At 39.2% G+C, this 24336-nt stretch overlaps 1 non-coding gene across 1 annotated transcript; it reads left to right on the plus strand.

The window, feature by feature from the left end:
* Positions 1 to 4760: 4760 nt before the first annotated feature.
* LOC130842838 (U6 spliceosomal RNA) lies at positions 4761 to 4868 on the plus strand. The gene has a single exon (XR_009050610.1). It is a non-coding gene; the product is annotated as a U6 spliceosomal RNA (small nuclear RNA).
* The last annotated feature ends 19468 nt before the right edge of the window (positions 4869 to 24336 follow it).

The following is a 24336-nucleotide window of genomic DNA, read 5'->3' on the forward strand; positions in this document are numbered from 1 at the left end:
GTCCATGTGTTTGTTCTTTTCATCTGTGTCTCTATTTCTGCCTTGCAAACTGGTTGATTTGTACCATTTTTCTATAGTCCACATATATGTGTTAATATACAATATTTGTTTTCCTCTTTCTGCCTCACTTCACTCTGTATGACAGTCTCTAGGTCCATCCACGTCTCTAAAAATGTCCCAGTTTCATTGCCTTTTACAGCTGAGTAATATTCCATTGTATGTATGTACCACATCTTCTTTATTCATTCATCTGTTGATGGACATTTAGGTTGCTTCCATGTCCTGGCTGTTGTAAATAGTGCTGCAATGAACATTGGAGTGCATGTGTCTTTTTGAATTATGGTGTTCTCTGGGTATATGCCCAGTAGGGGGATTGCTGGGTCATATGGTAGTTCTATTTTTAGTTTTGCAAGGAACCTCCATACTGTTTTCCATAGTGGCTGTAGCAATTTACATTCCCACCAGCAATGCAAAAGTGTTCCCTTCTCTCCACACCCTCTCCAGCATTTACTGTGTGTAGATTTTCTGATGATGCCCATTCTAACCGGTGTGAGGTGATACCTCATTGTCGTTTTGATTTGCATTTCTCTAATAATTAGTGATGTTGAGCAGCTTTTCATGTGCCTCTTGGCCATCCATATGTCTTCTTTGGAGAAATGCCTATTTAGGTCTTCTGCTCATTTTTTGATTGGGTTGTTTGTTTTTTTGATATTGAGCTGGATGAACTATTTATATATTTTGGAGATTAATCCTTTGTTGATTCATTTGCAAATATTTTCTCCCATTCTGAGGGTTGTCTTTTCATCTTGCTTATACTTTCCTTTGCTGTGCAGAAGCTTTGAAGTTTCATTAGGTCCCACTTATTTATTTTTGTTTTTATTTCCATTATTCTAGGGGGTGGATCAAAAAAGATCTTGCTGTGATTTACATCAAAGAGTGTTCTTCCTAGGTTTTCCTCTTGGAGTTTTATAGTGTCTGGCCTTACATTTAGGTCTTTTATCCATTTTGAGTTTATTTTTGTGTATGGTGTTAGGGAGTGTTCTAATTTCATTCTTTTCCATGTAGGTGTCCAGTTTTCCCAGCACCACTTATTGAAGAGGCTGCCTTTTCTCCATTGTATATCCTTGCCTCCTTTGTCATAGATTAGTTGACCGTAGTTTATCTCTGGACTTTCTATCCTGTTCCATTGATCTATATTTCTGTGTTTGTGCCAGTCCCATACTGTCTTGATCACTGTAGCCTTGTAGTATAGCCTGAAGTCAGGAAGCCTGATTCCACCAACTCCATCTTTCCTTCTCAAGATTGCTTTGGCTATTCGGGGTCTTTTGTGTTTCCATACAAATCGTAAAATTTCTTGTTCTAGTTCTGTGAAAAATGCCATTGGTAATTTGATGGGGTTTGCATTGAATCTGTAAATTGCTTTCGGTAGTATAGTCATTTTCACAATGTTGATTCTTCCAATCCAGGAACATGGTATGTCCCTCCAACTGTTTGTGTCTTCTTTGATTTCTTTCATTAGTGTCTTATAGTTTTCTGAGTACAGATCTTTTACCTCCTTGGTTAGGTTTATTCCTAGGTATGAAAACACCACATTTTAAAGCAATTTGAAAAAGTTGTTTTTCACTGTGAGAGCATGCCACCATCTGATGCATGAGTGCCTCTAAGTGGCACAACCCAAATCATATCCCAAACCCTGGCTGCAAAGGAGCCTTTTATCTTTCCAGACTCTACACACTGAAATGTGTATTGAACAGGTCAGTCTGCTGAACCTACCTCTACAAGGTTAGAGGTAAGGGATTAAGGTCATCTGTTAAAAAGTTAGTTGGGGAGAGGATCAGAAAATGTGGTGACAACTTAAAATACCTGCTTTGGGGAGGTAAGGGGTAGTGGACTCAGAGATACATCAATTTCTAATTAGTGGTCAGGACCCATCTGAGAAAAGAGAGCCTAAATTCCTAATGGCATTGTTTGCACCTTTGCATCTGGAGCCCAGGTAAGAAATGAGGAGAGTGGACTTTGCAAAGGTGGGAGTGTAAAAGAACACACGACTCAGGATGCTGGGGTGCTGGAATAGATGTGATATACCATGAAGCTCTAGGCTGGAAAAGAGGAAGTTCAACTAGACAGAAAAATAATGATAAGAACTTGCAGTGAGCCAGACACTGTCCTAAGTACTGTTAACTCCATCCTTACAACATGTTAAGGCAGGTATTATTAGTATCATCCCCATTCTACAGATAAGGAGACTGAGATCCTGAGAGATTAATTTGACCAAGGTACACATCTAGTCAGAATTTAAACACAGCAGTCTGGCTCCAGAGACAGAAGCAATGAGACATTATTTTATAGTCATAATCTGGCAAAAAAGATTATAAAAGCTATAACATCTATAGCTTGTGGGGATATGGATGAAAGAGTACTCTTGCATGTTGCTGGTGGACATTCAAGTATTACAGCCAATTTAAAAAGTAATCTGGTAACATCTGTTAATATTAAAAGAATTCTTTTCCCCAGCATTCCTGCTTCTGGAAATCTATTCCATAGGAATGAAAGTACTAGTAAGTGAGTACATATGTAAAAGGATGTTTCATCGCAGCTTTGCTCATAGTTGCAAAAAATCTGGATGCCAAGAAAAAGCCTGTCAATAGGATAATGGTTGAATAAATGATAGTACATCCAGACCACAAAAATGATGCAGCCATTAAAAAAGGATGTATTTGGGCTATACCAGGTGGCATGAGGGAGTTTCATGGGGTATTATGAATTTTCAAAAAAAACCCCAAAAGCCAAGATGCAAAATTGCTAAGATAAGAAAGGGAATATATTTGAATATCATCATTTTATAATCTCCAATGAATTAATGGATCTAGGTATAATCACCATAGCTACTAACATCACAGGAATTGCCAACCAGACTTTTTGTGCTTCCTGAAGGAAGAATATGTCACCATCTATGAAGTAGTAATAAAAACTGGACCTGAATCTGATTAAGCCTCTAGAGCCAACTATAAAATTCCAGGAAGCCCAGAGGAAAGAGCATCTTCAACTAGACCATGGGAATATAATCACCAAAATCCAGACTGTGGGAAATGCTACAGGACAAATGTCTTGTTTTCTTCAACAAATAAATTGCAAGAGAAAGAAAAGTGATGGAGGGAGAAGCTATAGATTTAAAAGAGACTCAAAAGACATAACGAACCAATTGCAAGCATTAGCCCTCATCTGGATCTTGATTTAAGCAGACAAATTGTTTTTTCAAAAGCCATGTCCAATATTTATTGGACAATTGGAAATTTGACACTAAGTGGGTATTCAATGGTATTAATTATTTTATTTATTTATTTTTGCTAATGGTTTTGTGGTTTAAAAAGAATCCTTATCTGTTAGAGATGCGTATGAATTATCGACAGATGAAATGATATGATGTCTGGCATTTGCTGCAAAATAATAAGGGAACAGAGTATGTGCGGATACAGAGAAAATAAGATTGGCTCTCAGTTGATAATTGTTGAAGTGGGATGATGGGTACATGGGGTGCATTATGCTGTTCTCTCTACTTTTTTTAATGTTTGAAAATTTTCCATGATAAAGCTTTTCGAAAATGTTATGGGAGAGGTCCTAGATATATGTCCCTCCAGATCCACTCTCCCCACTCTTCCCCACCATGCTCTGTGCTGGGAAGCTGACCTATGTGGATAGAATCAGTAGGCTCCTGTGCTCTCTGTTGGGTTTGGAAAATGGGATACCTGTAGAGGATGAAAGGAAGGAAGGAGAGTGAGGTTGGGTTTTTAATTTCCCAGGCTCTCTCCCTGATGAGTCACAGTGAGCTGGCTGCTTTCTCTAATCAACCACAAGCCCCAGCTCCTGCCAGGGCCCTCTCCATGCATCCCTCTCTGCTGCTGGCCCCTCCTCTTGCCCCAGGGTACTACCCTATCCGTAGTGATTTCCTTATACCTTGCCCGCACTTTCATAAATAACCCCTTATTAAACTCTTCTCAAATTACCCCATTTGAATGTGCCATCTGTTCCTTGCTGGGCCCCTGTCTGATACTGGAAGGTAATCGGCAGTAACAGGCAGAATCAGGGGAGGAAGCCCAGGGTAGTGGGGAGGAGGCAGTAGGGGGATTGACGTGAGATGAGGAGCAGCCGAGGACAGAGGTGACAGCCAAAACAGAGGTGATAGCCAAAATATTTAACAACTGGCAGACCACAGGCACTGCACGATCAGAATAGATTCCAGGTCTAAACAACTAGTACTGCTACTAGCATGAATCCATCCCAGCTGAATCTCAGTGCTGCTTGAGTTGAATTCAGATCTGCAGGACAGGACTGGGTGGGTTATTTGAGTTCAAGTTTTCCCAGATGGTTGGGGTTTGGTGGTTAGCGGGACCCTCAGGTTCTCATGTCCCAGGGGAATCTCAGCTGCCAGCAGGGGCCCTGGTGCTGCTGCAAAGCCTTGGTGGCCTCTGGGAAAACAGCCCTTAAATTCTCCCCAGTGAGCTGGAGCTAGAAAGGTAAGTGGTACTTCTATTAAAGGATAGTATTCAGGCTGCAAAATCCAAACCTGGGGCCAGGGGAAGAGTCTCCTTCCTAATGCTGACATCCTGGTCCCACAAGGCCAAGCAAACTCTTTGTGTGTGTGTGTGTGTGTGTGTGTGTGTGTGTGTGTGTGTGTGTGTGTTGTGGGGATAATGCTATAAAGTTCACACGGTTCTCTAACTCTCTTGAACCAAAGCCTCTTTTAAAATGTTTCAGTTTTAGTGCTCACTTCGGCAGCATGTATACTAAAAATTGGATCGATACAGAGAAGATTAGCATGGCCCCTGCGCAAGGATGACACGCAAATTCGTGAAGCGTTCCATATTTTATGTAAAGCAATTATATTCCAATAAAGAGCTTAAAAATAAAATGTTTCAGTTTTAAATACAGGCATTTAAGATTTTATATAACTGATAGTGCAAAATGGTTCAGAAATTAAAAAGTATAACCAAATACACAGTGAAAGGTCTCCCTCTAATGCCTGCCCCCATCTGCCTAGTCCCCATCCTCCTGAACTAGGCAGCTACTGTAACCTTCCAGAGATTTAAAAAAATGCAAGTATGAGCAAATGTGAATATATATCCTCACTCTCCTCCCTTTAACAGGATGTATGCTATGTTCTGCTTTGTCCCTTAAAAACATATTGAAGATCTGTATTGATACATACAAATCTTTGTGGCTCTTTTATTCCAGCTCAGTGGTATTCCATTGTACAGTAATGATCCCTATTGATAAAAATTTAGGTTGTTTCCAATCTCTTGCTATTGCTAACAATGTACAGGTGTTGAATGAATGAATGAGTGAGCAGGTCAATGTTCAAATGGATAACTTTTTTTTAAATTTAAATTTTTAAAAATTTTATTGGAATATAGTTGATTTACAATGTTGTGTTAGTTTCAGGTGTACAGCAAAGTGATTCCGTTATACATATACATATATTCATTCTTTTTCAGATTCTTTTCTCATAGAGGTTGTCACAGAATACTGAGTAGACTTCCCTGTGCTATATAGTAGGTCCCTGTTGGTTATCTATGTTATGTATAGTAGTGTATGTTTGTTCATCCCAAGCTCCTGATTTATCCCTACCCACCATGTTTCCCCTTTGGTAACCATAGTTGTTTTCAATATCTGTAAGTCTGTTTCTATAAATAAGTTCATTTATATCATTTTAAAAAAAATTAAATTCCACATATGAGTGATATCATATGACATTTGTCTTTGTCTGACTTACTTCACTTAGTATGATAATCTCTAGGTTCATCCATGTTGCTGCAAATGGCATTATTTTGTTCTTTTTTATGGCTGAATACTATTCCATTGTATATATGTACCACATCTCCTTTATCCATTCTTCTGCTGCTGGACATTTAGGTTGCTTCCATGTCTAAGCTATTATAGATAGTGCTGCAATGAACACTAGGGTGCATGTGTCTTTTTGGATTATGGTTTTCTTCAGATGTATGCCCAGGAGTCAGATTGTCAAATGGATAACGTTGTACATGGATCATTTCCCATGTTGGCTAATATATGTGTGGGGTATATTCCTGGGTCAAAGATCACATGCTCTTATAATTTTGACACATACTGCTAAGTTGACTTTCATGGATGTTGGGCCAATTTCCACTCCTGCCCGGCAATGTCTGAGAGTGGCCAAGGCACCTTAAAGACAGCTGTGGCTGCACTGGAGTGGCCTCTATGGTTGCTTCAATTGAAATTAGTGCCCTGTGGGATCCATCTACCCAGCTGGGCACTGTCACCAACCCTCTTTGATCACAATGTTCCTGAATCTAAGCTAGACCTTCTTTTTTAGTTCTCTATGGCTCTGTAACAAATTAGCACAAACTCAGTGGCTTAAAACAACATGAATTTATTACTCACAGTTTCATGGGTCAGGAATCCTGGTACATGTTAGCTGGGTCCTCTGCTCAGGGTCTCACCAGGTTGAAATCAAGGTGTCAGCCAGATGGGGGTGTGATCTCATCTGAGGCTCACGGTCCTCTTCAAAATTCATTTAGATTGTTGGAAGAATTCATTTTCTTCAAGTTGTAGAACTTAGATTTCCACTTTCTTGCTGGCTGTTGGCAGAGGCTCTCTCTCAGCATCTACAGACTGCCCTTGGGTCCTCACCATGTGGCCCTCTCATAAGATGGCAACTATGTCTGCAAAGACAGCAGGAGGATCTCCCTCTAGTCTGCTATGGCAGAATCTTGTATGATGTAACCTAATCCACAGAATGATTATCCCACCATATGCACAGATCCTCCCCACGCTCAAGGGTAGCGGATGATACAGAGCACGTACAGTGGGGAGTGGGACTCTTGGCGGCCATCTTAGAATTTTGCTTATCACACCTTCTTTGGTTCTTCAACCCGGCTTTGCTCAGCTGTTAGCTTCAGCCTGAATTTTGGTTTCTGCTGATCTGGCTGCTGTCCCAGATTCAGGGCTCCATGTCACCCCCTCTCCATCCTTGTATGCTCCAGGACCCTTGCTGTTTGATCCTTGCTTAGATCATGCCTCTGTCTCCTGGTTGCTGGCTGCATGTCCATACTCTTTTAAAGACCAAATCATTTTACCAGGTGGCTCTCAGCTGCCTACCTCCATTCCCTGCCTCAGCCAACCCAGGAAGGTTGGCCGGCCCTTCTAGGGTAGGATTTGGAAACTGTAGACAACATGGGCCAAATGCTAAGCCCATTGCCTCTAACCATGCAAGTTACCTCCTTGCCCCTCCTCTCTCTCTTCTTCCTCTGAATACTCGATCTTGAAGGTGGCCCACCCTGGTACACTAATGCCACTATCTTCATGGTCATATCTTTAAAATGTATTTCTCCTGTATCTTTTGGTTCTCACACAGTCCTCTTTAGAATCTGAATGAATACATTATTAGTACAATTCCTTTTCATCTTAAGATGTATTTCCTAAACTTCTTAGGATTACCCAAAAAAGATATCAGTTCCAAGAGTCTCTCTTTAAGAATCTTTCCTGTCTGTCTCCACCCCTCTGGCTCCCACTTATCTACCAACCTTCCTACCAGGGCACCACAATGGGAGTTACACTGCCCTGAAAAAACCTCTGGACTTGACAAAATTTGTCTGTTTAGTTTTTGCAGCCCTATTGGTAATGCTAGAGGTATTTTTCCTCCCAAAGGAATGTTTTATGAGTCATCAGGAGGCCATTTTCCTATAACTATATCTGAGACCAGGAGTGTTTTTTTCTCTAAGAAAATGTAGATATTTTGAAAATTTATCTAGATAGAACTGAAGTGTTTTCAGATGCAAATTCCTCTTTGGTAAAGATTACAAATGTGTTCATCTTTTTAATGTAAATCACTATGGTTGAAGTACATGAACACACAGGGCACCAAGTAAGATTTTTAAGTCTTTTATATCTGGGGATAAGAATAGCAGATTGACATCAAACACAAACTTTCGTCTTGCCTTTATTGGTGATGCCAAATTTTACAAAGGGTAGTGTATAAAGAATCATCCTTAAATTGTCCATATGTAAATATTAATATCTCTCTATATTAGGTGTCAGGGTTGACTTTAATCTTTAATGAAAATGGCAAAGGGTGTATATATCTCCCTCTACTACTGACTTGCCAGCATGCCTGAAATCATACCATTAGTCTTTTCCTCTTAGTCTTATAGGCCTTCTGCTCTTTAGGAGACTCTCTACCTATTTCTTTTTAAATTAAATATTTTATTTTGAAATAATTATAAATGAAGTTGTAAGAAATAATACAGAGATTCTATGTATCTTTTATCGTTCCCCCAATGGAAAAAATATAGTACAATATCACAATGCAAAGCTATAGCACAATATCACAACTAAGATATTGACACTGATACAGTCAAGGTACACAACAGTTCCATCATCATAAGCATCCCTGATACTGCCCTTTTATGGCCACACCCACTTCCTTCTCATGCCACCCCTCCTTAGCCCCTGGCAACCACTAATCTATTCTCCATTTTTTGATTTTTTCAAGAAAGTTACATAAACGGAAGCATACATATATAGCCTTTTGAGAGTAGCTTTATTCACTCAACATAATTCTCTGGAGATCCATGCAGGTTGTTGTGTGTATAGACAGTTTATTCTTTTTTTATTGCTGAGCGGTATTTCATGGTATGGATGTACCACAGTTTGCTTAACCAACCACCTGTTGAAGGACATCTGGGTTGTTTCCAGTTTGGGGGTATTAGAAATAAAGCTGCTGTAAACACTTCTGTACAGTTTTTCGTGTGAACATAAGTTTTCATTTCTCTCATATAAATGCCTAGAAGTACCAGTGCTGGGTCGTATGGTAAGTGTATATTTAGTTTTTTAGGAAACTGCCAAACTATTTTCCAGGGTGGCTGTATCATTTTATACACCCCCCACCCCCACCCTGGAAGGATGAGTGATCTAGTTTCTATGTATCTTTGCCAGCATTTGATATTGTCACTATTTTTTATTTTAGCTATTCTGATGGGTTTGCATTTCCCTACAGGCTAAATTTAGTTTTTTAGGAAGCTGCCAAACTATTTTCCAGGGTGGCTTATTATTTTACATGCCCCCGTCCCTCGCCCCAGCAAAGTATGAGCGATCTAGTTTCTCTGCATCCTTGCCAGCATTTGATGTTGTCACTGTTTTTTATTTTAGACATCTGATGGGCTTGCATTTCCCTAAAGGCTAAGGGTGTTTTACATTTTTGTGTGTGTGTATACTTATTTGCCATCTGTATATCCTCTTCAGTGAAATGTCTCTTCATTTTTTAAAATCCATTTTCTAAGTGGTTTATTTGTTTTGTTTTGTTTTTCAACTATTGAGTTTTGAGAGTTCTTTGTATATTCTAGATACTAGTCCTTTGCCAGATATGTGATTTACAAATATTTTCTCCCAGTTTGTAGCTTGTTTTTTTCATTCTCTTAGCAGGATCTTTACCAGACTAAATGTTTTTTTTATTTTGTTGAGGTCTAATTGATCAATTTTCCCTTTATTGCTTGTACTTTTGGTGTCAAGTCTAAGATCTCTTTGTCTAGTCCAGGTCTTGAAAAATTTCTATGCTTTTTTCTAAAGGATTTATAGTTTTATATATAACATTTAAGTTGGTGATCCACAGAAGTTAATTTTGTATAAGGAGTGAGACTTAGGTCAAGGTTCATCTTTTGCCTGTGGATGCCCAATTGCTCCAGTACCATTGATTGAAAAGGCTATATTTCCTCCATTTAATTGCTTTTGCATCTTGTCAAAAATAATCTCACCATATTTGTGTGGGTCTGTTTCCGGGTTCTATATTCTATTCCATTGATCCATGTGTCTGTCCCTCCACCAATACTGCACAGTCCTGATTACTGTAGCTATATGATAAGTCTTGAAATTGGGTAGAGTGATTCCTCCCATTTTATTCTGTAAATTTTGTTTTAGCTATTCTAGTTCCTTTGCGTTTCCATATAAAATTTGGAATAATCTTACCTATATCTACAAAAACTCTGTTGTCATTTTGATAGTAATTATGTTAAACTTGTGTATCAATTTCTGGAGAATTGGTCACACTTACTGTGTTTAATCTTCCAATCCATTTCTCCATTTATTTAAATCATCTATTTTTTCCATCAGCGTTTTGTAGTTTTCACCATACAAGTCCTATATATCTTTTGTTTTGAACGGTTGTAATGGTATTTTATTTTAAATTTTGATGTCTACATGTTGCTATATAGAAATATGATTGATTTTTGTATGTTGTTCTTGAGTACTACAACTTTAATTAACTCACTTATTAATTGTAGGAGAGATTTTTGGGGTAGATTTTTTTAGAATTTTCTACATAGATAATCATGTCATTAGCAAATAGGCACAATTTTATTTCCTCCTTTCCAATTTGTTTGTATGCCTTTTATTTCTTTTTCTTGCCTTATTGTGCTGGCTAAGACTTCCTGTCCTGTACTAAATAAAAATAGTGGGAGCGGATATCCATAGCTTGTTCCTGATCTTAGGGGGAAAGTATTCAGTCTTTTACCATTTAGTATTATGTTTGTCATAAAGTTTTTATAGATGCTCTTTGTCAAGTTGGAGAAGTTCCCCTTTATTCTTAGTTTGCTCATTATCATAAATGGATATTGAATTTTGTCAAGTGCTTTTTCTTCATCAGTTGGTATGATCATATAATTTTTCTTTTTTAGCGATTAATATGGTGAGTTGCACTGAATGATTTTAGAGAATTGGACCAGTCTTACATCCCTAGAATAAATCCTGCTTTGTCATGGTGTATAATTATTTTTATATATTGCTGAATTTTATTTGCTAATGTTTTGTTAAGATTTTTGCATGTGTATTCATGAGGCATATTAATATGTAGTCTCTTTTTGTAATGTCTTTGTCTAGTTTTCTTATCAAGGTAATAATAGGTTCATAAAATAATTTGAGAACAGTTTCCTCCTCTACTGTTTTCTAGAAGAGATAGTGTAGAATTGGTATTAATTCTTCTTTAAATTTTTGGTAGAATTCTCCAGTGGAATTGTCTGACTTCAAATATTTCTTTTGGGGGAGTTTTAAAAATACAAATTCAATATCCTTAGTAGTTATATTTCGTATTGAGTGAGTTGTTGTAATTTGTGTTTTTTGAGTAATTGGACTATTTCTTCTAACTTGTCAAATTTATGTGTGTAGAGTTGTTCCTAGTATTCCTTTATTATCCTTTTTATGTCTGCAGGGTCTGTAGTGATATCTTCTGCTTCATTGGTAATTTGTATCTTTTCTCTTTCTTTGTCAATCTTGCTAGAGGTTTTTCAATTTTATTGATGATTTCAAAGAAAAGGCTCTGTGTTTCACTGGTTTTCTCTACTGTTTTACTGTTTTCACTTTCATTGATTTCTCTTTTTTTATACATCTTTATTGGAGTATAATTGCTTTACAATGTTGTGTTAGTTTCTGTTGTACAACATAGTGGATCAGCTATATTTATACATATATCCCCATATCCCCTCCCTCTTGAGCCTCCCTCCCTCTCACCCTCCCCATCCCACTCCTCTAGTTCATCACAAAGCACCAAGCTGATCTCCCTGTGCTATGCAGCAGCTTCCCACTAGCTATCTATTTTACATTTGGTAGTGTATATATGTCAATGTTACCTTCTCACTAGGTCCCATCCTCCTCTCCCCCACCTCTGCTGCCCGTGCCCTCAAATCCGTTCTCTACATCTGCATTGTTATTCCTGCACTGTCGCTGTCATACAGAGTGAAGTAAGTCAGAAAGAGAAAAACAAATACCATATGCTAACGCATATATATGGAATCAAGAAAAATGGTACTGAATTTCATTGATTTCTGCTCTTATTTTTATTATTGCCTTCCTTCTGCCTGCTTTAGGTTTATTTTGCTCTTATTTTTCTAGATTCTTGAAGTGTATTCTGCTGCTGTTGGGTAGAATGTTCTATAAATATTGGCTATATTCTGTTGGATGAAGGTATTGTTGAGTTTTTCTGTATCCTTGCTCATTTTTCATCTAGTTGTTCTATCAATTGTTGAGAGAGGGGTGTTAAAGTTTCCAACTACAATTTTGAATTTGTCTATTTCTCCTTTTAGTTCTATTATGTTTTAATTTATATATTTTGCAGCTCTATTCCTTGGTGCATATACATTTAGGAGTGCTATGTTCTCTTGGTGAACTGACCTTTTTAATCATTATATAATGTTCTTCTCTGTCTCTGGTAATTTCCTTTTCTCTGCAGTCTACTTTACCTGATATTAATATAATGATTCCTACTTTATTTTGATTAAAGTTTGCACTATATATCTTTTTCCATCCTTTTACTTTCAGTCTGCCTTTATCATTCATTATATTGGAAATGAATTTATTGTAGATAGCATATAGTTGAGTCATGGTTTTTCATCCACCCTGCTGATCTCTGTATTATAATTGGTATATTTAGACTACTTATATTTAGTATAATTAAATCTGCCATTTAATTTCTTGTTTTTTGTTTGTTCTCTCTCTTTTTCATTTTCTATTTTATTTTTTCTGCCCTCCTGGGAATTCCTTGCACAGTTTTTAAAAATCCATTTTGATTTATCTGTAGTGTTTTTGAGTGTATCTCTTTGTGTTGTTTTCTTATTGGTTTCTCTAAAAATTACATTATGTACACATAACTTATGACACTCTACTTGTGTCATCACTTTACCAGTTTGAGTGAAGTATAGATACCTCTCCTCTCTTTGTATCTATTTACCCTCCCCCATTTATAATATAATTGTCTTGAATATTTCCTCTCTAGGCATTTTAAACCACATCAGACAGTTAAAATTTTTGTTTCAACCATCAAACATAATTTATAAAACCCAAGAGGAGAAGGTAAATCTATTGTATTTACCTATATTTTATGCTTACTATATTCTCTTTTCCTTCCTCATGTTCTAAGGTTCCTTCTTTTATCATTTCCTTCTGTTTAGTGAACTTCCTTTAGTCATTCTTTAGGGTAGATCTGCCAGAAACAAATTCTTAGTTTCCTTATATCTGAGAATATCTTGATTTCCTCTTCATTACTGAAGAATATTTTCACTGAATATAAGAGTCTGGATTGACAGTTATTTTCTTTTAGTACTTGAAAGATATTGTGCCACTTCCTTTCAGCTTAGTTTCCTGATGAGGGATCCTCTGTTACTCAAATTGTTTTTCTCCTCTCATACAGTGTCATTTCTCTTATTTTTTTTAAACTTTTTTTTTTATATTGGGGTATGACCGATTATCAATGTTGTGATAGTTTCAGGTGCACAGCAAAGCAACTCAGCCATACATATACATGTATACATTCTCCCCCAAACTCCCCTCCCATCCAGGCTGCCACATAATATTGAGCAGAGTTCCCTGTACTATACAGTAGGTCCTTGTTGCTTATCCATCTTAAATATAGCAGTGTGTACATGTCGATCCCAAACTCCCTAACTACCCCTTTCCCTCACCGTTTCCCCCTGGTAACCATAAGTTCATTCTCTAAGTCTATGAGTCTGTTTCTTTTTTGCAAATGAGTTTATTTGTATCATTTCTTTTTAGATTCCACATATAAGGGATATCACATGATATTTCTCTGACTTACTTCACTCAGTATGACAATCTCTAGGTCCATCCATGTTGCTGCAGATAGCATTATTTCATTCTTTTTAATGGCTGAGTAATATTGCATTGTATATATGTACCATATTTTCTTTATCCATTTCTCTGTTAATGGACATTTACGTTGCTTCCATGTCTTGGCTATTGTAAATAGTGCCGCAATGAACATCGGGGTCCATGTATCCTTTCAGACCATGTTTTTCTCTGGACATATGCCCAGGAGTGGGATTGCAGGGTCATACTGTAGCTCTATTTTTAGTTTTTTAAGGAACCTCCAGACTGTTCTCCATAGTGACTCTACCAATTTACATTCCCACCAACAGTGTAAGAGGGTTCCCTTCTCTCCACACCCTCTCAAGCATTTATTGTTTGAGGATTTTAATAATTAATTAATTAATTAATTGGCTGTGTTGGGTCTTTGTTGCTGTGCATGGGCTTTCTCTAGTTGCAGAGAGCAAGGGCTACTCTTTGTTATGGTGTACAGGCTTCTCATTGTGGTGGCTTCTCTTGTTGTAGAGCACAGGCTCTAGGTGCACAGTAGTTGTGGTGCATGGGCTCAATAGTTGTGGCTTGTAGGCTCTAGAACGCAGGCTCAGTAGTTGTGACACATAGGCTTAGTTGCTCTGCTGGCATATGGGATCTTCCCGAGCTAGGGATCGAGCCTGTATTCCCTGCATTAGCAGGCGGATTCTTAACCACTGCACCACCAGGGAAGTCCCTATTTGTGGATTTTTTGATGATTGCCATTTTGACTGGTGTGAGGTGATCTCAATGTAGTTTTGATTTGCATTTCTCCAATAATTAGCGATGTTGAACACCTTTTCATGTTCCTCTTGGCTATCTGTATGTCTTCTTTGGAGGAATGTCTGTTTAGGTCTTCTGCCCATTTTTTTGATTAGATTGTTTTGTTTTGATGATATTAAGCCTTGTGAGCTGTTTGTAAATTTTGGAGACTAATCCCTTGTTGGTCACATCATTTGCAAATATTTTCTCCCAATCTGTGGGTTGTCTTTTTGTTTTGTTTATGGTTTCCTTCGCTGTGCAGAAGCTTTTGAGTTTAATTAGGTCCCATTTGTTTATTTTTGCTTTTATTTCTATTATTCTGAGAGATGGATCGAAAAAAAATATTGCTGCAATTTATGTCAGAAAGTGTTCTGCCTATGTTTTCCTCTAGGAGTTTTATAGTGTCCAGTCTCACATTTAGGTCTTTAATCCATTTTGAGCTTATTTCTGTGTATGGTGTTAAAGAACTGCTGCTGCCAGTGGCCTTGTCCCCGCAGTGAGCCACAGCCACCGCCCCCCACCCCCCGCCTCTGCAGGAGACCCTCCAAAACTAACAGGTAGGTCTGATTCAGTCTCCTGTGGGTCACTGCTCCTTTCCCCTAGGTCCTGGTGCACACTAGATTTTGTGCATGCCCTCCAAGAGTGGACTCTCTGTTTCCCCCAGTCCTGTGGAAGTACTGCAATCAAATCCCACTGGCCTTCAAAGTCAGATTCTCTGAGGATTCCTACTCCCACTGCTGGACCCCCAGGCTGGGGAGCCTGATGTGGGGCTCAGACCTTCATTCCAGTGGGAGAGCTTCTGTGGTATAATTGTTCTCCTGTTCATGGGTTGCCTACCTGGTGGTTATGGGATTTGATTTTATTGTGATTGCACCCCTTCTGCTGTCTCACTGCAGCTTCTCCTTTGTCTTTGAATGTAGGGTATCTTTTTTGGTGGGTTCCAGTGTCTTCCTGTTGATAGTCGTTCAGTAATTAGTTGTGATTTCAGTGCTCCCACAAGAAGAGGTGAGCGCGCGTCCTTCTACACCATCATCTTGAACCGATCTCTGTGTGCCAGTTTAAAAGATGAGTTCAGTGCGTTTGACCTTTCTTGAGGCACCAGGAGGCCATTTGGGGTCCAGAGTTAGGTCAGGCTGGTTAGGTCTGCTCTTCCTCAGAGGCCGAGCCTGGCTTGCTGTCAAGGAAGTGGCATTCAGACAAAAATTATGAGGCAAAGGGAGGAAAGAGCATCTTTAGGTAAGACTGCTCATGCTGCCATTGCCTGGGAGCCTCCTAATGCCGTGCCTCATTTTTCTTATTGCTTTCAAGATTTTTCTTTCTTTACTTTTCAAAAATTTCATTGTATGTGTCTTGGTTTGTATTTCTTTTGGTTTATCCTGTTTGAGGTTCACTCAGCTTCTTGAATCTTAGGTTTACGTCTTTTGCCAAATATGGGATGTTTTCAGCCATTATTTCTTTGAATACTTTTTTTTGCCCTATCCTCTTTCTCCTTTCCTTTTGAGACTCCAATGATATCAATACTAAATCTTTTGTTGAAGTCCTACATGTTCGTTCATTCGTTCTTTCTTTCTTTCTTTCTTTTTCTTTGTAGTCTACTTTCTCAGATTGGGTAATTTCTATTGTTCTACCTTCCAGTTCACTGATTCTTTCCTCTGTCTCTTATATTCTGCTACTGAGTTCATTCACTGAGTTTTAAAATTTTGGTTACTGTATTTTTCAGTCTAAAATTTCTATTTGATTCTTTATGTCTTCTGTTCCTTTATTGAGACTTTCAATATTTTATTTTGTGTCAGGTGTTTGTAATTGCTCATGAATTATTTTCATGAAGCCTGCTTTAAAATCTTTGTCATATAGTTTTAACATGTGTTTTATTTCAGTGTTGGCATCTTTTTTCATTTAGTTTGAGATGTTACTCATTCCTAGTATCACCAGTGATTTTTGATTGAAACCTAGACATTTTGGGTATTATGTTATGACTCTGTATCTTATTTAAATCTTTTGTTTTAGTTGGTTTTTTTTTTGTTGTTGTTGACACAGTTTCAGCAGGAGACGCATGGTTCCCCCCCCCCCCCCGCCCCCATTACTACCAGGTCAGTATAGAAGTCTACTCAGCTTCTTCTGACGTCTTTTGGAAGGGATCTCCTTATTACTGTTGGGTGGGATAGGAGTTCACGCTCCCTACTAGGTCTCCCTTGACACACCAGGGAGAGAGGGGGTCGCCTCAATATTGCTGAGTAATGGTGAAAGTCCTGACTCTCCACTAGGTTTCTTTTGATACCACCTCAGCAGGAAGGACACAGGTGGAAGAAAAGATTTCCCCATGTGGTTTCCTCATTACCACCCAGCAGGGATGAAAGAACTGGCTGTATATTTGGCCTTCTCTGATGCCACCCTGCTGGGTGGGTTGAGGTACCCAGCTACAGCCTGGCAAGGGTGAAATTCTACGCTCCTCATTTGGCCTTCCTGGCAGGAGTGGAGGTGGGGCCACAGTTTTTTTCTGTGGTGTTTAGCTTGAGTAGAGCAGTTACTGTCTAAAAGTTTTCTCTTCTCATGTGGTTTCTTTCTTGGTCTTTTGGCTAGAAAGAACAGGCTTTGGGGGCGTTTTTTGTCTGCACTTGTTTGCGTTTCTGGGTGCCAGCTTCCTCAGCCACAAATCTGGGATATACGAGTCAAAAAGAAAACCCAGAACACTTACTACCATGTTGTTCCTTGGATACTGAGGTCCTTAACAGGTCTTCCTTCTTTCTGCACTTTCAGACTCTGCTTATGTTCGTTTCATGTATAGTGTCCAGAGTTTTCAGTTGTACTTAGTGGGAGGAGTAAGGAAAAGTATATCTATTCAATCTTCTTGAAAACAGAGATCCTCAAGTTTTAAAAACTTGTTATCAAAACATAGCATACGTACAGAAAAAGACACATATCTTACGTATACAGGCCAATGAATGTTCACTAACAATGCACCTATGTAAACAGAACTCAGGTCAAGAAATAGAACATAACCAACGCCCCTTAGAAGCCCCCTCATGCCCCCTCTGACCACTAGCCTCACCTGCAAAGTTAGCAACTATCTAACTTCTGACAGTATAGATGACTGCAGCCTGTTTTTATACTTTATATAATGGGTCCCTTAAAAATGGGAAATACCCCTGGGAGATTTAATGCCTTAAGATGTCATTGACCAACAACTGTTTTTTTAAAAAAATTGTTTATTTATTTTTGGCTGTGTTGGGTCTTTGTTGCTGCACATGGACTTTCTCCAGTTGCAGAGAGTGGGTGCTGTTCTTTGTTGCCATGCGTGGGCTTCTCATTGCGGTGGCTTCTCTTGTTGCAGAGCACAGGCTCTAGGTGCATGGGCTTCAGTAGTTGTAGCTCATGGGCTCTAGAGCACAGGCTCAGTAGTTGTGGCACAGGGGCTTAGTTGCTCTGTGGCATGTGGGATCTTCCCCGACCAGGGATCGAACTGGTGTCCCTGCATTGGCAGGCAGATTCTTAACCACTGTGCCACCATGGAAGTCCCAACCAACAATTTATAATGGATTAGTTTATCATTTAATTGTATTTATGTTCAATAAGAATAAATTTATTAATAATAATATTACAAAATACTTGAAAGTTTATAATAGCCTTTCTCATGCTTTATATCATTTGATACTCACATATTTTTATAATATATAATATAATATTGATATAATTATGAGGTGGATTATATTATTGGCTTCATTTTAAGGTGAGAAAATTGAGGCTCCAGAGAAGTTAAATGATTCATCTAAGTTCACCCAGTTAATAGGCAGAAAGATTTAGTAGCTCCCTGTCCCCTTGTCCATATATCAATTTTAGAAAAGGTTCTGATTGGCTCTGCTTTGGTCATGTGACCACAGAATGCCTATCAAAGAGGGGACAGGGCACTAAGATTGGCCCACGAGGGTCATGTGGATTAGAGGAATGGATCTTAAAGTGACTCAAATGAGGAAATGGGAAACCATGCTGGACAGACAAAGCTTCAGTTACCACAGTCCACAGTGGGACACAACCAGTTCTACCTATTTCCTGATTTTTATGGAAATGTTAAAATAATCAAAATCTCTCTGTTTCCACATTTTTATGATTCATTTTAACAAATTACATTTTGTAAAATCTGGAATGGACTGTAGAGATCATTGCATAGATGAGGAAAAGGAGGCTGAAAAGAAAATACCTTGTCCAATTTCATATAAATACTTGCTTTGTGTCTTTTTCCATTTTTATTTATTATAAAAATAATTTAATGAGATTAACAATTTTTAATGAAAAAATATGCAAAATGCAACTGAGATCTGCTGTCCAACATAGTGCCTATAGTTAAATATGTTAAGAGGACAGATCTCATATTAAATGTTCTTTCCAAAAAAGCCCCCAAAACAAAAAACACCACAAAAGAACACAAGGAAATTTTTTAAGGTGATGGATATGTTTAGTACTTTGTGGTGATAGTATCCCAGTTGTATGCATATTCAAACCCATGAAGAGGTATACGTTAATAATATGCAATTTTGTATATCAATTATACCTCAATAAAGCTTAAAAAAAGAAAATTCCACAGCGTCAGCACTCAATACAATAAATATTTTCATGTGTATTCCGGACATTATCAAGATATGTATATATTTAGACATAGTTGTAATCACAGCTTTCAAAAAAATGAAAGGTCAAGTATACATATTTTTCTAATGACTGTTAGTGTATTTTTATACCACAAAATTTGCAGATAACTGGCTTATACCTGTCACTTGGTGAGAGGTGGAAACCCCCTTGCACAGTGGTGGCAGCTTTTATTTTTCTCCTGATTCTCTCAAGCTGCATCAGTACCTCCTCTTGACCCAGAACTTTGGCCTTGAGTAAAGCTGTGGAATAGGTGGAGGCCTCTGGAGTGCTCCCTTTCTCCCTGTGACGGCACACTCTCCAGTGCTGTTCCAGGTCCTCCTCTCCTCAGCCCTTGCCTCTTCCTGGGGCCTGTTCTAGCTCTCAGAGTGCTGGCATCTAATTCTTGCTCAAGGACTCATTGATAGTTTTGATCTTGGCAGAAAATCATTCAAAGTACAACCTTTCAGGGACATCATTCTTTGAGAAAGGACCCTTCTAAGACAGAGCAATGTTCCTGAACTGAAAAAAGAGTGGAAACCTGTTTTTAGAGGGCCCCCTATGAAAAAATTGGCCCTGTCATAGTGCTGGGGCTGCCAAGACAGTAAGACAAAGCCTCTGCCTCCAAAGAGTTCAAATTCCCAGTTTCATTCCAGGTGCCTGTAGTAACCTGCGGCTATCTTCAGGCTGCCCCACCTCTGCCTAACACAATCAGGGCTCCTTAGACTCTCCATCAATAGGCCCCGGCAGACAAGCCTTCCGTGTCATTCCAGATCCTGGCAGGAAACAGATGGCACCCTCAGATTGGGTAAATGGAGATGAGTTTCATAGACTATTTACAAAGGCCTATCAGGGTGTAGGGAAACCACAGGCCAGAAGGAGCAGAAGGAGGGAGTAGTTATTGGAACCTCACAAGAGAATTCTGTCAAGAAGGCATCTTGACAGAAGCAGTAACTTGTGGTTCAGGGATGTAACCAGCCAGCCCTCAGAGACCCAGCAAGGAGGCATTTGAGGGAAATAAATACCCTGATCTCTCTCCTCCCAGCCTCCTATCTCCTAGTGGTGGCCGAAGGGAACTGGAAGGCAAATGGCATAGGAGCCCATTGCTGGAGTCCATTGAGATCTGTTTTCAGGGTCCAGACTGGATGGAGAAGGGTGGAGCGGATCAAGAAGGGAAAAGGAAGCCATCTGACACACGGTCTGAGTTTGGAAATACTCTGGTATTGCTGTGGTTCTGCCAAGAGTGGTTTCTACCAGAGCTCCCAAGGCTAGGGGTGGAGGTGGGGAGGCTTGGGGAGGTCCCCCTCCCTGAGTACTTCTAGCAGGAGGTCAGACAGCAGAAATGATCCTCTTCTCCCTGGAGTGCTTGAGTTTCTTCTCTGTTCATCCTCCAGTTTCCACAAAAGGCGATGTTGCCCAGTAAGGAGAGGAGGCCAAAGAGGTCAGAAGAGGCTGGACGTTGGAGGGCTTTGATAGTTTGACCCTGATCCTGGGGCCAGTGTCTCTCGAGTGTTGATCTGGGCAAGGCTACATGAGAATCACCTGACACCTGATAAAAATACCACTCGGACAGAGTGCCCAGCCACAGGGGATTAAATATCTATTTTTTTCCCTTTCCTTTTGCATCAAAATTTGTCCTTTTAGGTTCTAGAGAGAGCTAGAAAATCCCCTAAGGGAGTTTTTTTTTCCTGAAGAATTGCTTGACTTGTCTTCCGTCACTGTGTGGTGTGGTGCCACTAGGCCCCGGAGCTGTGGGAGAAGGTTTTTTGGGTTGTTGTTTGTTTTGTTTTTTGATGGTTAAAGAGGTTTTTGTTTTGTTTTTTTCAGACCAGGCAAAGCAAGAAAGGCCCTGTTCATGGTTTTTCCCACAACAATTAAGCTGTGGGAGCTCCATTGTCTTTCTAAGGGAGTGGGGATACTTGGGGCCATCTTCTTCTCAAATGACTACAGCAGTAGGACTCATTGGAACATCCAGAGTGGCAGGAGAATTAGAGGGTGCAGTCCTTTCTGCTTCTCTACCTCTCATCCTGAAATTTCAAGGAGTGAGCATCCCTCCAATGTGCCTGGCCTTCGTGACCCTCCTCACTCCAGAATCCAGATCTCTGCCATCCTGGTCTTGTGAGGCCTGACCCTAGAACGAGTCTCCTCTCACCACACTGGGGGTGGGGGTGGGGCAAGCACCTGATGGGCTTGGCTAGATGAGGGCCAGGAAAGAGCTTAGGCCCAAGGGCCCTGGCCTAAAATGAAGAACGTGTAGTCTCTGGGGGTGGAGCCACCAACAGAAGTGGAGGGCAGCTGCGTAACAGACACAAAACATGGAACATGTTGGTAGGATTGCTACTCTCTGATGCTTAGAAAAGCAGCTTATTAACTTGAGAGAGTGTATGTGGAGAGACCATTTTAATATATATTTGTCTTTATTATGGTCTCTTCAAATAAGATTTATAAAATCATAAGTGAGCTCAGATTTGCAAATGGAAAGAGTTAGGGTCCCTCTAAAAGCAGGTAACAGATGTGTTGAAGTTTGAGTGCAAAGGATTTAGGTGGGAGTTGAGACAGGGCAGGGGGAGCTGAGGAACGGTGAGATCACAGCAGAGCTCCCAGGGTGGCAGTTGTGTGTGTATGTGGCGTTGGGGGGGGGGGGCGGGGAGGGGGAGTCTAGCACACAGAGGAGTGGCCTGGTCTGGGTATGTGCATTATGGAGAAAAGTGGCCATTCAATGGCATAGTAAGAGACGGCTCAGGAAGAGGAGGGTATAGAGTAAGAAGAGAGGGGAAAACCAGCACTTAAGTTGCAGGCAGAGAAATAAAAGTCCTTGGACAAGAAAGAATTGTTCATGATATATTTTTTTAAAGAAAGAAGTGAACGTTATCAGAAAAAGCTAGCATTGACTCCTTACTCTGTGCCAGGCATGATGCTAAATACTTTATACACAAGAATTCATTTTCCACAGAAATCCTCAGGGGTAACCTGTTGCCGATGCTCTTGGTGCCCCACCACCTCAGTGTGCTCCAACTGCCTATATCTGCCTGCGGGTTTGGCCCAGAGTATGGCAAGCTGGAAGTTCCGAGGATTTTGACAACTCTGTGAGCAGCCCTCAGCCAAAGACTATGGCTTGTTAGTGTATAAATACCCCAGCTCCCTCATTCACAATGTAGGGTGACGCTGAGGCTCGTGTTCTATACCATTTCCCAGGGTTCCCTGGTGGGATTAGGCCCCAGCGGTCCACAGTTGTATCTTGCTGGATAATCCACCCTTCAGTGCCTTCCCTTTGTGGACTCACTTCCCCAATAAACTACTGTACTTTCTCTTGAACCCCTGTCTCACAGTTAGCTCCTGGACAAATCTAAACTAAATGAAGACCATTGAAAAATCTGAGAATGAAAAATTAGAAGACTATAAACATCTAAATGTAAATTAAAAACAATCACTAAGATATAATGGTTGTTAATCACCAACTCTCCAGGCTTGACAACAATATTTATTTATTTATTTATTTATTATTTATTTATTTATTTAATTGAAGTATAGTTGATTTACAATGTTGTGTTTCTGGTGTACAGCACGGTGATTCAGTTATACATATATATATATTCTTTTTCACGTCTTTTCCATTATGGTTTATCATAGGATATTGAATATAGTTCCCTGTGCTATACAGTAGGACCTTGTTGTTTATCCATTCTCTATATAAAAGCTTACATCTGCTAACTCCAAACTCCCACTCCATCCCTCCCTAACCCCCTCCTCCCTTGGCAACCACCAGTATGTTTTCTATGTCCCTGATTCTGTTTCTGTTTCACTGATAGGTTCATTTGTGTCCTATTTTAGATTCCACATGTAAGTGGTATCGTATGGTATTTGTCCTTCTCTTTCTGACTTACTTCACTTGGTACGATAACCTCTAGTTGCATCCATGTTGCTGCAAATGGCATTATTTCATTCTTTTTTATGGCTGAGTAATATTCCATTGTTTATATGTACCACATCTTCTTTATTCATTCATTGGTTGATGGTCGTTTCCATGTCTTGGCTATTGTGAATAGTGCTGCAATGAGCATTGGGGTGCATGTATCCTTTTGAATTATAGTTTTGTCTGGATATATGCCCAGGAGTGGGATTGCTGGATCATATGGTAAAGAATGTGTATTTAAACTTACACTGACTCTTTTAAGAGGCAAAACTCTTCCAGGATTATAAACACCCCTCAGGGATTTCTCACCTTTGCCAAGCATCAAAGCTCCCCCCTTTTTATTCTAGAGGGGAAAACCCCCCTCCAAATGTCTACCTAAAAAATACTAGCTTAAAAAGAGCACAACTTTGCTTTTCTAAGTCCTTTGCGTTCAAACTTAGTTGCATCTGTTACCTGGTTTTAGAGGGATCCTCTTTCCATTTGCAAATCTGAGCTCACTAGGAAGTAAGATTTTATAAATTATATGTTAAGGGACAATGATAAAGACAAAAATATATTAAAATGATCTCTCCACATACACTCTCTCAATTTAGTAAGCTGTTTTTATAAGCACTGGAGAGTAGAAATGCTACCAATATGTTTTATGTTTTGTGTTGATTATGCTAATGAAATTTTAATGAAACTTCGGCTATGTTGTCATTTTAAAAATGTATCAGAATATACCACCAGTCAACAAAAATCATGTCAAGTAAAAGACCCTGTATAGAATTTTTGAAACTATGACAATATGGCAGGACAAGAATAGGGGGGAAATTAATGAGATGACTAATTGAAATTTTGTTGGTACTTCCTGATTGTTTTCATCAGTGGCCATTAATTTGCTTAAAAGGGCTTTTGTGACTCACACTTATGATAAAATTTCATAAGTCTTGCATTTTGTACAAGGGAACCTGGTTGAGTCAACATTTCCAATTAGCAGCTGCATTGTGAGCTTTATTAAACAAATAAATACTCTTGAGAATATATAAACAGAAACATAAGTTATATATTTGCTTGTTGATTCCACTCGATTAGGGTAAAATGTGCAGCCCACGATATTTGGGACAACTTACTATATAACTGATAAATGTTGCTAATAAAGCTGCCCTGCTTCCCTGCATGAAAATGGATATGTTTACAAAATTACGAAAGAAGCATTTTAAGCCTGGAAGATAGACTCTACATCTTGAGGTTTCTAAAAGCCTTTTACATGGGGAAAGAGTCTTGCCATTGTGTTTGAAACATTGTTATGACATAGAAACAAAGACAAAATCATTTCATTTACTTGAAGTCTATTTGACACTATAACTTTGGGCTTTTATCTCCCATTCAACTCAACAAACTTAAATGTTTAC

The sequence above is a fragment of the Hippopotamus amphibius genome, chromosome X (genome assembly GCF_030028045.1).
Source record: "Hippopotamus amphibius kiboko isolate mHipAmp2 chromosome X, mHipAmp2.hap2, whole genome shotgun sequence".
In the NCBI taxonomy this organism is placed as follows: Eukaryota; Metazoa; Chordata; class Mammalia; order Artiodactyla; family Hippopotamidae; genus Hippopotamus; species Hippopotamus amphibius.